Source organism: Erithacus rubecula (assembly GCF_903797595.1).
Source record: "Erithacus rubecula genome assembly, chromosome: 9".
Classification (NCBI taxonomy): domain Eukaryota; kingdom Metazoa; phylum Chordata; class Aves; order Passeriformes; family Muscicapidae; genus Erithacus; species Erithacus rubecula.
Window position 1 is genome coordinate 7,081,639 of NC_136660.1, and position 12,931 is coordinate 7,094,569.

The window sequence follows — 12,931 nt, forward strand, 5'->3', positions numbered from 1 at the left end:
CTTTAATTTTTAAAGTACACAATTGTGGGGTTTGGGGGAATTTTTCTTCAGAATATAAGAAACAGTATGCACTGACAGTTTCTCATTTACAGAGAAAGTTAATAAAAAGCAGATGGAGGTCACAATGCAGCAACTACAATACATGCTGTAATTAATCTGGCACTCCAAACAATAAACACAATGTCAGCAAGAGACTCACTTTAAATCTCCAAGTCAATTACAGACTGATTGCCTCAGCAACACATTACAGAAATTATTGACATTTACAAAGTTGCACTGAGGTAAGAAGTCCTTCAGCTGCCACAGGGGCTAATTAGGAAGCTTAGCACTGAGTGTTAGAATGAATACCTGGAGAAGTATTTAAACTAAAAAGACTCTTCCCTTCAAAATATTCACAAGCCAAACATCACAAACACTGAAAACAGCAGAATTTTTTCACTTTTACATCTCACCCTGAGGAGAGCGGCCACTGGCCAAAGAAAAACTGGAAAATTCATCTGCATGCACACATTTCAAATGGCAAAATATGCAAACATTGCCAGTCTTGGCAAGTTATTAAAAACTAGACTAGAAGATAGTGAGGCATAGGAAGCCTGAGACTATGTCCAGACAGAGAGTATGTCCACTCAGAAAAATTGTGGTAGTGTTGTTTCATTTGAAATGCTGAGAAAAGTCAAAGAAAATCATCATTGTTTCAAGTTCTATATCCACAGTTGGAAGAAAAAAAATTTAAAAAACCATGTGTTAGTTCTCCAGTAACTGTTTCTCTAAAGAAAAATATAATTACAGCCCCTTTTCAGCCATCTCCTACAAATATTTCATATTTCCCACCAATTTGAACCAGGAATACCCCCCCCCCCCCCAGTTTAGCTGTCTAAATACTTGTGAGAGAAGTTTTCCATTAACTGTAACAAAATCAAATTCTACTTCAAATACAGCAAAAAAAAGCCCTAAAAATTGATAATTTTTTCAATAACAAATTTACATAATATTTTATAACTGACTTTTTCAACTGATTTTACTTGGATAAATTTCAATTAGCATTAAAACAAAGGAGTTTTGCAAACATTTGTGTATTATACCAGGCATGAGAGTTACTTCAGAAATTGCCAGCAAACACTGGACTTAAAAACCAGAGAACTGCTGGAGAGAAATCACACAAAGTGTGACCTAGCACTCCCCATAATCCACCATGCCAGTCTAAGGCCTGAATGGCAATTCTGGGCATAAGTTTATGTCAATATTTTACTTAGCAGCTATGGCCTCACACACCTCACTCTCTCTTTAGCCTGCTTATAACAAAAGTAAAAATAAAAGAATAAAGAGAAAAAACAAAAAAAAAAGCAAAGCTGTATCATTAGGGTGATTAAGGCACTGGCAATTGAAAGAAGTCAGCAAGACAAAAATTCGTATTATTATCAGGAATCAGGAGGTAGAAAGCATCACCTCTCCCCACAGCTCTTGCTCACATCTTTTTCCTGCCAGCAGATGAGAGCAGAACACCAAAGGGCACCACCTGAAGACATAAGTTTAGAAACTGCAGTTTAGCCACTCAGGTATAAGTTACCTGATGTTCATTTTCAGCTGCTGCTGGCAATGACTGGGGTTAAAGTCTTAGTTGCAAAAATAACAGAAGATGAAGCAGCAAATATGCAAAAAATATCTGTGTCTGTTAATGTATGTTAGGAAGACAAGGAAAAAAGAGCTAATGGCCAAGAGTCTCTAACTTCTTGACAATTTCTTCTTTTGGGCTGCTAAGTTGCTTACACTGCTAAGAAGCAATTTCCAATATAATGAGTCATCTGACTAAAAGCATAACCTATTTTGTCATAGCTTTATCTTTGTCTGGCATTCCACCAATAATTCATGCTATAAATGGCCTTCTCTATAGTAGTTTCTTTTAGTTCACTTTTTTTTCCCAACCCTACCACTCTGGAACTAACTCCATCTTTACTAATGGAATCCAAAATCTGCTACCCTTCCAAATATATCTCTGTGCATTGTCATGGCATTCCTAAGGGGTTCCCTCTTGCAGCCTCCTTCAGTAAGCAAATCCACAAGAAGAAAATAAAAACAATTATGCACCCCAATAGCCACCTTCAGTGTTCCTTCCCCTCACAGATACACATTCAATCTGACAATTCAGATTTCTTTGATGAGACCATATGTGCATCTGTGAGCCAGTTAATTCACCTTTGTAACCCTGCACATGACAGAGGCAGGAGAGTTGAACATGGGCTTTAATGCCCACTGCACTGAGAGCAGTAGGAACAGCAGAGGAGAACTTTACACAGGAATGCATTTTGCACATGTATGGCAACAAATTTACTGATGGAAATCTCAGTGTGAGCCATTTGGCATTAGAGGATTTTAAGCCAATTCCACAAAACAGCTCACACTTTCCTGAAGCCCAGTATTTTTGCAGCTTACTTTCTTGGCTACTAATGCCCTCCAGCACTGCAAAACCAAGTTTACATTATTTGACATTGCACTGGACACAAATGTAATCAGCTGGATGAAAGCTGCACTCAAAATTAATCCTTTAATTGGTTTACTTGCACACATTCTAATGATGTTTTGTGATTTTTTTAGTAGAAATTGCCAATATCCTCAGCTGCCATGGACTAGAAATTCATATTTTGCATTCCTGGTATTTTAAGTCATCCATATGTTTTGATGCAAGACAAGACATCTGGTAAGTGTTTAACAATTTTAAATTGTAACCATCAAAACTGCATCTTTATGGAAGCTGCAAAGAGACATCAGCTGGGAATAGTGACATGTTAGACACTGAATCACTGGTCTAGGACAGTAATGAAAATACACATCAATACAGCAGCTTTTACCAGCTTGTCCCTAGGATATTCATTAAGTAAGAACCTCAGAATTGTGTCTGACCTAATTTCTAAGACAAGGATCTGTATTGGAAATTCATGCCAGACACCTATGAACACAAGGCTGTAATCCTCCCCTCCACTTTTTGGAATATGCATTTTTGCCATCCTCCTCCTTTGCACCTCCCATCTGTTTTCCCATTATCTTTATGCCATCTTTGTCACTAACTCTCTATTCTATTCTTTCAAAACCCTAATTCCTTTAAGACTTACACTCCAACCTCACATTTCCTGCCATCCCACCTACCTCCTTCCAACTGGCTTCAGTCTCCTCATCAGCCTCTCATTTCCTCTCCATGTCTCTCCTCACTCCATTCCCAACTTTGTCCTTTCCCACAGCTTTGTTCCCATTAACAAGAGCTCGTTTTTTCTTTCCCTTTCACAAGAGTTAATGCAGGGAGAACATGTTGCCAACAGCCCTCTGAGACTGGCCGTGGTTGGTGAGCATTGCCAGATGGCTTTGGTCTCCCAGCTAAATGAAACCAATTCCAAAGCCAAAACTACCAGAGTGCTCAACAAGACTGTACCATAAAAACACATTTTTTTTAAAAAAATATTAAAAATCTGGACCAAAGAAGTCACCAGAACATATACTCAGCTATACTCAGAACTGTGTTCTCTTTAGATTTGACTTGCTTTACAGACAATATTAGTCTTGTCAAATAATCAAGGAATTACATGACCAGCATAGTTTTATACAAGGTTAAGTTTGTACAGATGAAAAATTTTAAATTGTGAAAACCGTATTACAGCTATTTTTCAGATCTTACCTCCTACTGCTACTTCAGAAAAATCATATGATTCAAATTACAGTTTCCAGAGGAAGTCATTAAAGAGACTAGAATTTCTATCAATGATGGTTTTGTAAGTTTGAGCTTTGGCACAGACTCTGTCTATATTTAGAATGCACAGTATAAAGAATTCTGAAAATCAAAGCACACAAAAATATCAGACTATTACTATTAATACATCAAATTTACAGGGATAGGATGCTACTCATGTACACTGTAATTTCAGAAGGTTTCTAGGCCTTGATCAGGGTTGGAGAGGGGAATGCAGCAGCCAGCCCTACCTGCAAATGCCCTGGTGCCCAGGAAAGCCTCTTTGGGGAAGGCAGTTACAGAAACACTGTATCAGGAAACTGGAAAGGCTAATTTTCTTGGTCAGCTACAGAATATCAGAATATTAGGTATAATTGCTTCAAAGTATAAAAATGTAGTGTTCTCACAAGTAATATTCAAAAGCATATGAGTTTTTTTCTTCCTGTATACTGTGACAAGACTCTAAAGTAGATTTCCATCAGGCATCTTTGTTACTCTATGCTTTTGAGAACCAGAGGGTTCTGGCCTCCTCTGCTCAAGTCATTTTTTGTTCCAATTCAAAACCAGAGTTCAAACCCTGTTTACTAATCTGATATACCATTGCCACTCACTGAACAATGCTTAATGCATACTTGTGTTGAAATCAGCACCCTCAGTTATTCATATTAGTGCCAGATATTTGCAGACTGTAATGTATTATTTTGGCAGCAAGAACCTCTCAACATCCCTCTACTCTTTCTCAACTATGAGGATTGAAACACATGGAAACAGGACTATGTCACTTAAAAGATGAAACATGACACTTGCCATTTTTTAACACTTCTCCAACCAAATACAGGAAAAAGTACGTAGTGATAAAAGAACAAAAAACATGAGAGTTCATCTTCTCTCATGAAAAATACTCAAGAGGATGAGCAACCCCTTCTCTAAAGGAAAAAGTATTAGAGTAATACAAATAGAATTAGTTTTTTTGCAACATGTTCAAGCACAAAAATAAGTTTAATGTCATTCTAAGGAACAGAAAAACTTGTAGTTTCCCAGACCATGTACCAGATCTGACTGAAATTTTATTTTATGAAGCAACAGCATAGATAAGAAACCATCTTACACATCCCTCCCCAAATACTGCCAGCATTCTCAAGAAACATTGCAGAGCACCCTTTATCTTCTGGCATGAGAAACTTCCAGTTCCATTGCAGAATCGCAACTACTTTTAAGATATGAGCTTTTTTTTGAAAGACATCCACTTATATGCACAGCTCTTAGCTGATCAATTGCATAACAGGGTGAACCTTTATTCCTGTTTTTAGTGAGGTCAAATAAGAGCTGCAAAGGAATTTTGCTGCATACACAGAGAGCTGACACAGAATACCCAAACCAGTGGTTCTGTTGTCATGGGCACCAACAAGTAGAAGGAATTTAAAAGCCAAGATTTTTGAGAAAACCTTTATGGAGCTGGTATTAAGTCAGACCCACATCTTTACACCTTGGGAACTAAAACTAAACAGCTTCACTAAAAATTCTGCTGACAAAAGAGCACTGGCCCCTATAACCCAGTGGGCCTGGCAGCAGGGCATGCCAGGCTGCAGGGCTGAGCTGCCTAGCAGGGAGCTATGGAGGCAGGGCACAGGCTGGAAGCATGCAGCAAGCAGAGGGAGAACACAATTGTACTGTTTGTCTGCTGTGACAACAATCATGTCTCCCCTGATTTTGTTTCTAGCAGAGGTAGTTACCAGTCTTGCCTTTCCAAGTGCTTGGAAAAGGCACAAGTGAGTGTACCTTTATCATTATTCACAACATATGGAATAAGGCTGTCCTGGGGTCTGGTGACCATTGAGGCTACTGCTATTGCATGAAGAAGTCTCAAACGGTGCACTGGGATTCTCTTTCCATTTACAGGTGAGAAAGACCCATAAAGTGAGTTCAAAAGCCCCTCTTGCAGCACCTTTCTGTTGCCTGCTGTGCAACCAGGTGAAAAGCTCCTTTCCCAGGGAAACAGGTGCCCAGAGCAGCCATCAACCCACCACCTCCCTCACCTCACTGCATCAGTTATGGACAGGAGACTATTGCCTTGTCTTTAAGGGTGGGAATCAACATGAGCAAGGGAAAGCACCCAGCAGCTCTGTCAGGGCCCAAACCCCAGAGCAGCACAGCCTGTGAGTGGGTGGCAGAGCTCCAGCTGGGATAAAGGACATTACTGTGCTGTAAGAGTGACTCTGCAGGATGACTTTGGGCAAGCTGAGCCAACACTTCCATTGATGTGCACACTGAAATAAGTACTGAGACAAATTAAATTTTGACCATGGACCAACACAAAAGTTACCTCTGTTTATAAGTGCTTAAGCATGGAGACACTTCAGAGGTTTAGGTGCTCTCTTCTCTGCATCACTCTACATCTCTTTATCCCTAGCTACAGACCATGGAACAGGAAGAGTCATCACTCCATACATTTTAAGTTCCTACCAAGAGTTAGGATACAGCTTTTCAGTTGGCACAATTTTCAAAAGCATCTTAGTAGGTGAAAAGCTCAAGTTTGTCAGAAAAACTCCACATATCACTGCAAGTCTTCAAGAGCCTGACTAATTCTACCAACCCTTTTTTTTTTTTTTAATTGGAGCTTAAGGCTCTAAATCAATTAAGTGGCTATTCATAGCACTGAATTTAAGTTAGGAAAATTAGTTGATTATATCCCACATTCACTCAATCTGGTTTGGTTTCGCTTCAGTTTTTTTTTTTGTGAGAACAGCAGAAGCTGCAATTATTGTAACTAGAAACAGCACACAAAGATATGCAAGTAGGTCAAAAGTAGGAGTTGACCCAAACTATGAAAAACCACTGTTAGAGTCCTTGGCTCATTAAGAGGCCTGAAGCACTTGGTAGTCCTGGGATGTTGTGTGACCTCCCCAGGTGGGGCTGATTCAGCATTTAAGACTCAGGTGCAAAATAAAATTCAGTGCCTTGCTGCATTTACAGAAACACAAAATATCAATTCCTTCTGCAGTAATTTACAGTAAAGAGTGTTTTCGCTTAAGATTGATAAATCAGCAACTCAGATAAGTAGTGGCAGGAAGACAAGCAATTCCTGCACACAAAGTTGTTTCCTATTATTCACAACATTCTAATTCACTTTGAGAGGTTATATATGGCTACAAATGAAGAGATTGCAATTTTAAAAGTGAATGAAATTATAGGAGGACTTTAACATGAGTACTTTTACCCCCCAATTTACACGGGCATAGTCTTTGGAAAAGCAGCAGGATTCACTTCTATATTGAAAGAATTAAGAACAAATCAACTGGAACTAAGAAAAGTAGCTTCTGTAAGAAAATGTTTTCATGCAACTTAAACCATCTCTGAAATACACAATCTATAATTTCTGCAGTTCTTCCACAAAACAGCTAATTCCAAAAAACTTTTAAACAAAGTTAAAATCAAGCATAATAAATATGCAATGTGAAAAAGTAAAATAATTAACTAATGTCTTTGGCCCAGAAGAAAGAAGTCGTTTAAGGAAACCACTAAAACCCTCTACTACGGCTGCAACTATATTAAGGAGTGACATTGCATGTAAAGGCTTAAATAAAAACACCAAAGATCTAAAAAATAAGGTTATTCTAACAGTCCTTATTCTATACAGAACCACAGGATCTTTAAGGTTGGAAAAGACCTCCAAGACCATGAAGTCCAACCTTTGACTGAACACCACCTTGTCAATAAAAGCCATAGCAGTGAGAGCCACAACTGCTTGGCATTTTTTCAATGATTCCAAGGACAGCAACTCCACTGCTTCCCTGTTCCAATTTTCCACTTCTTCACCACTCCTTCAGTAAAGGTATGCACACAACCACATAGAGCACAGCATTACCTGCTTAGGAGTTACATAAGACAAAAGCTAATAGCCTAAATTATTGGGCATTTTTAGTTGCTTTTATGCTTTTTTGACTGATCTAGGACTTGGCTAATTTTTTGGGGATGATTATAATTATCTGCACTTTGCAGATAGGCCAGCATTTGAAGAACATCAAGCCACCTAGTATTTAGAAAAAGACTAAGTATGTAATATAAATTTGACTATTTCAGGAATCCCAGAGAACTGAAAGCAGAGAGTTCTATTAATTCCACTAAACTTTGCATTTACTACAAAATATCATCAATGCAATGAGAATCTCCTGAAGCAAGGGTCCAAATCCACATGGTACCACACAAGTACTTTTCCCTCAACTCAAAGTTTCTCAACATCTGCCTCATTGAGCCCTCTGCTTTGCTTAGGGGTGTTTTGGTTTGGTGGAGTTTCTGGGGCTGTGGTTTTTGGTTGGCTATGTGTTTCCTGGGGGGAAGGAAACTCTAGAGACTTCCAGGCACGCTACAAGAGGTTACAGTGATGTTCACAGGACTCCTAGATAATGATGCTCTGCAGGACTATTAACTCTTCCATTAACACAGATATATAAAAATAAAATACTAGATTTGGACAGAAGCATTGACAAAATCCTACTCACATCCATTAATCTGAAGTGGGTCTTTTGCAGTGTTTTTGCAGTGCAGAATTCCTGCATGGCAGTCTCTCCTTTGTACAATTGTGGGATTCAGCTCAATTGCAGTACCAAGAGCAGCATTGCATAACTTATGATATGCTTGTGTTTTGAGCAGTGATGTAATCCCTCCATGGAGCATGTGTGTAAATGATGAAGTGCTCACATATGGGACACTGAACTGGCAGGAACAACTCTCAACTACTCATATATTAACCACTCCTGGGATGTTTTACTGCCAGAGGTTTGGCTTTAAAAGCAGTTCGCACTCCTCTCAAACTGAATTGACAAAATTAGGTATTTTTTGAAAAGAAAAATTATCTAAAAAGCCTATAACTATATTTAAGGTTTAACAGAAAGCCTATGGCAAAGGAAGAAATAACCTGGCATTTTATTTGCACACTTTCCTAAGGTTGCACAGCCTGACACTGCAGTTCTTTGTTCTCTCCCTCCTTGTTTCATCTGAAAATATAAACTTCAGCTTCTATCACAGTACTGGGAAACAACTGCAAGTTGATTTAAAGGTCTGAAACAACAAACATTTTAGCTTACTCTAGCTATCTAAGGCAGTAACTCACAAGTTTGGCCTTGAGTTCACTATGCAGTGACATTTGTTTTAACAAAAGAGGAGGCTCTAGCTTTTATCACAACACCTCTTGAAACAGGCAAAGTACTTTCCTTGTACCTAAACACCATTCCAGTAAACAAGAGTGAGGCTTTACTAATTTGGCTGAAGTCTCTCTGAGGTTATTTGCCTCAAGTGTGGCATTGCAGTTATTAACTTCATTGTGCACATTACATTCACAGCTCAGGATGCAAAGAGGGAAACAGCTGCATTTGGCTTGCAAGGCAAAGTTGAATGAAGAAGTGTGAAACCAAATTTCCAGGCAATGAATGCCAGCAGTGCCCAATGCTAGGTACTGCTGCCTTCCTTTCAATGCCTTCAGTACCACTATGTTTCTTGCTATTCTTCTCAGATGTGAACTTGATATGCTCTGTATTTGTGTGGAGATATGCTGATCAAAAACAGCATGCAGGAAATGCTTTGATAACAGAAACTAGTCTAAATTTTTTGAAGTTATTAGAAAAGATGATTTTACTTTTTTCTTAGTGAAAAATAAAATTAAATTAAAAAAGTATAAACAGAACATGGACTAGATTTTTACTGATGAGCAGTGGTAAGAGAGGAAAAACAGAAAAATAAAAAGCAAAACAAAAAGCCACAAAGCCAGAAACAGCAAATAAGAGACAAGGTAAAATAAAATAAGAATAGCTCAAGAGAGAAAGAAAATAAATAAATTGATAACTTCAAGATATGATACAGATCAAAAAGAGCTGGAGACTAAAGAAAATAGAAGAGGAATGAAAATACGGGAGGAAGAAAAAAGAGCAAGAGAAGTCCTTTTCAAAAGTGAATGGTGGAATAGACCCCAGATTTCTACCTGCTCTTTAAGTTCAATTTATCTTGCATTTCCCCTTACCACCTTTTTTAACTTCCCAAAATATTCCCTGCTCCAACTCTCTGATCATCTTTTTGCTTAGAGCTACTAAGTTTCCAAGAGCTGAAGGGATTCTTAAGGTGGCTGCTCCCAAAAATCTATTTCAAGCTGCATTCTGAGCACACACGTGTCCCATAACCTCCTTATGGCTGCTGGAATACAAAGAGACACAGGGGAATGGGGAGGGAGATTTTAGAAATCAAAAGGAGTAAGGAATATAGGGAGATCCCATTTCCTAAAGAACACCTTCAATATCCAACCACAAGCACTGCTGGTGAGTAACATGACATCCACCTGCTTTCAAGGATTAAGCATTCCAGATCCACACAAACAGATGGGCAAACATATGAGCATATATAGTTAGGGCTCAGACAACTAGCAAGTGAACAAGAACTCCCACTCTCCAAAAGTAAAAATTATTTATGGCCAGTTTTAAGTCTCCATGCGAGCACCAATGACAGCACAGCAGAAAGGGCTGGACAACATGACAAGACAGGTCAGTATTTCAGAAAGGGAGAGGGAAAATCCCATTAGCTTATGCCTGTTTGGAAAGTGCTTGTAGAACTACAGCATCTGACCATTGAGGATTTGGCAATCTACTCATACTTTCATACCAATGAACAAATTTTTAAAAGACAATTAGCAGCATTCCAAAGGAGCAGTAACTGCAACAGAGTGAAGAAGCATGTTGAGAGCAAAAGTTACTGTCTCTCAATTTGGTGTTTAATTCACCAGACTAGAGAAGATCTCAGACCAGCAGAGAACATGAGGCTTTGATACACCCTGAGCTCTACAGCACCAGTGCAAAGCAGAGCAAACCGTGCCAGTGCCAGTTCTTCCATTACTGATGGAATCAGTCATGAAGAACTGTAAATTATTCACTTTCCTCCCTAAACCCTTAATGTTATGGGATCTCTTTGGCAACCTAAACAAATGACTTGCTTTAAAGATGCTCTGGAAGATTTATATCTGTTTGTGTGTTTTCTAAACATTTACTTCAAAATATTTTAACCCTCCTCATCACTAGAATAAGGCTACAGCATCTGGTGTTTATTAAAACCAGGAAATTCCTGGTTTTCCCTTATGAAACTGTTGAGAGCTGATAATAGTTGTTTTTTTTTTTTTTAATTTAGCTTTGTGATTAGGTGTTTTAAAAAAACTCATATTAAATAATAAATTTAAATTAGCAAATTTTAAAAATTTGCTTATGCCAAATTCAGACAGTCTTTCGCAATTAAAAAAACATCAGAAAATATTTATCAAATGTAAGTTAATGAATTACCATCATGATACTTAAAATACAGAATTTTGGATTAATCAATTTAAAAGTTGTAATCCATACAAGATTAGGATCCATATCACTCAAAAAAAGAAGTGTTACAGAAGCTCACAAGTCATCTAACTTTTGGTGCTTCAGCTTCACTATAGCACTTTTTTTTTCTAAAAGATCACAAAAAGATTCTGGATCTTATACAGAACTTAATCTTCATATCCTTGCTGAAGCTTACTATGCATACCTTGGCTGTAAATTTAAATACCTTTGTGTTTCAACTCAGAACAAAACATTACCTGTCCCTACTGACTTTTAGTATCAGTAGAGTCTAATTAAACAGCCATCAGCAGTGAGAGGAATGATACCATTAAGCCCTAAGTGCTTCAGGACAGACTGACCAATATTATCACAGAGAGAAAAGCAATGCTCTCCTAATGACTTTTTCCCCTATATTGGGAGGAAAGCTGTGAATGACCCAAGGCCACAACACACAGGATGTGAAACTGCTGAAACCAAAGGCAAATTATACTGCAAAACTATACAAGAAAAATCTGGTATATCCTGGTGATGATTGGGTGCAGAGCAGGGCTGGGGTGAAGCAGGGTCCATCCAGAGCTGCTGCTCCCCACTGAATGACTCAGGCACTCAGTCCCAGCCAAGCAGGCAGGCACAGAGAGCATGTTCTGAGTTCAAGTCCCCAGAGAGCTGGCTGGGTAATTGTTGCAGACCCTCCTCTCAATCACAAAATGTCATTAAGTGAAGCAAAGAGTATGTTAAACACTTGGAATATTTACCCCTATATAAACATCTGCTGTAGCTGCAAATGGGAAGCTACAGAATTGCAAACAATTGGTATTAAGTGTAAACAGAACACATAAACCACACTTTATTTCACAAGAAATAGGAACCTCAGGGTTAAGGGGTTCTTTGTACACATGCTGTAATTTACTATCTTAGGTGTATATACACATAGCTTAGCACACCAGAGCTGGCCAGGGAGTACAAGTCTTAACTCCAGAGCCACCCTGAAATCCACAGGCATTTAAAACACTTTTTTAATAGTATAGCATATTGCTAAAATGTCTTGTTTACAGCTCATCACTATCTAAACTTTCCTTTGGCATGAAGACTCTCCACGATGATCATTCCCGCTGCAGATACATTCAGTTTGCTCAGCTGTAATGTGTATTCCCTTTCCTCAGTTTTTAGTTTTATCAGCTCATAACTCTTAGCTGTTTTATTTCCCATTGTACTCAAATTCATTACATGTACTCATAGAGCTTCACCACATCTTCTACTTGAGATCACTAGTAAAGAGATTAAATTAATTTACTTTAAAGCTGCCTCTCTGAGTACCAATGCATAAACCCAACAAACCCCCTCTCTTATCCCTCTCTTCTTGGCCAAGGGATCTTATTCATTTACTAACATTAGCCCACACCTCCACCTGTACATTCTATATATAAGAGAGAGAAATTATCTGAAGTTCACTTTATTGGTTTTTAAATATGTATTAGCCTGGACAGAAATGCATGCAATGTTAAAAATCACTCCCAATTTCATTTTTTCATGCAGAAGAGAAATTACATGTTGCTTTCAATCAGTCACAGCTATCTATCCTTAAGAACAGAACAAGAAGATTTACTTCAAAGAGAGATGCTCCAGATTTAGTTCACACTAATAGGCTGGACTTCCAAAATAATTTAAAACATAATACGGGTAATTCATAAGAAAAAGCTCCATTTAGGTTTCTCAAGAAGAACCCAAAAAAACATGCAGGCTGTCCCTGAGAGGGACACAATGAATATTTACTGTTCTGCTGGGCTTGGCCAACACTCATCTTTGTACTCTACAGAAACAAACAAAAAGCACCACAAAACACCCACTCATCTAAAATGTTACCAGAAACACT

The 12,931-nt window shown here is 38.3% G+C and overlaps 1 protein-coding gene across 2 annotated transcripts in view; it reads right to left on the minus strand.

Annotated features, from left to right (window-relative positions):
- The window catches only part of BICC1 (BicC family RNA binding protein 1), an 88,793-nt gene that overhangs the window by 31,000 nt on the left and 44,862 nt on the right, over positions 1-12,931 (minus strand). The gene's annotated exons all lie outside the window — the stretch shown is intronic.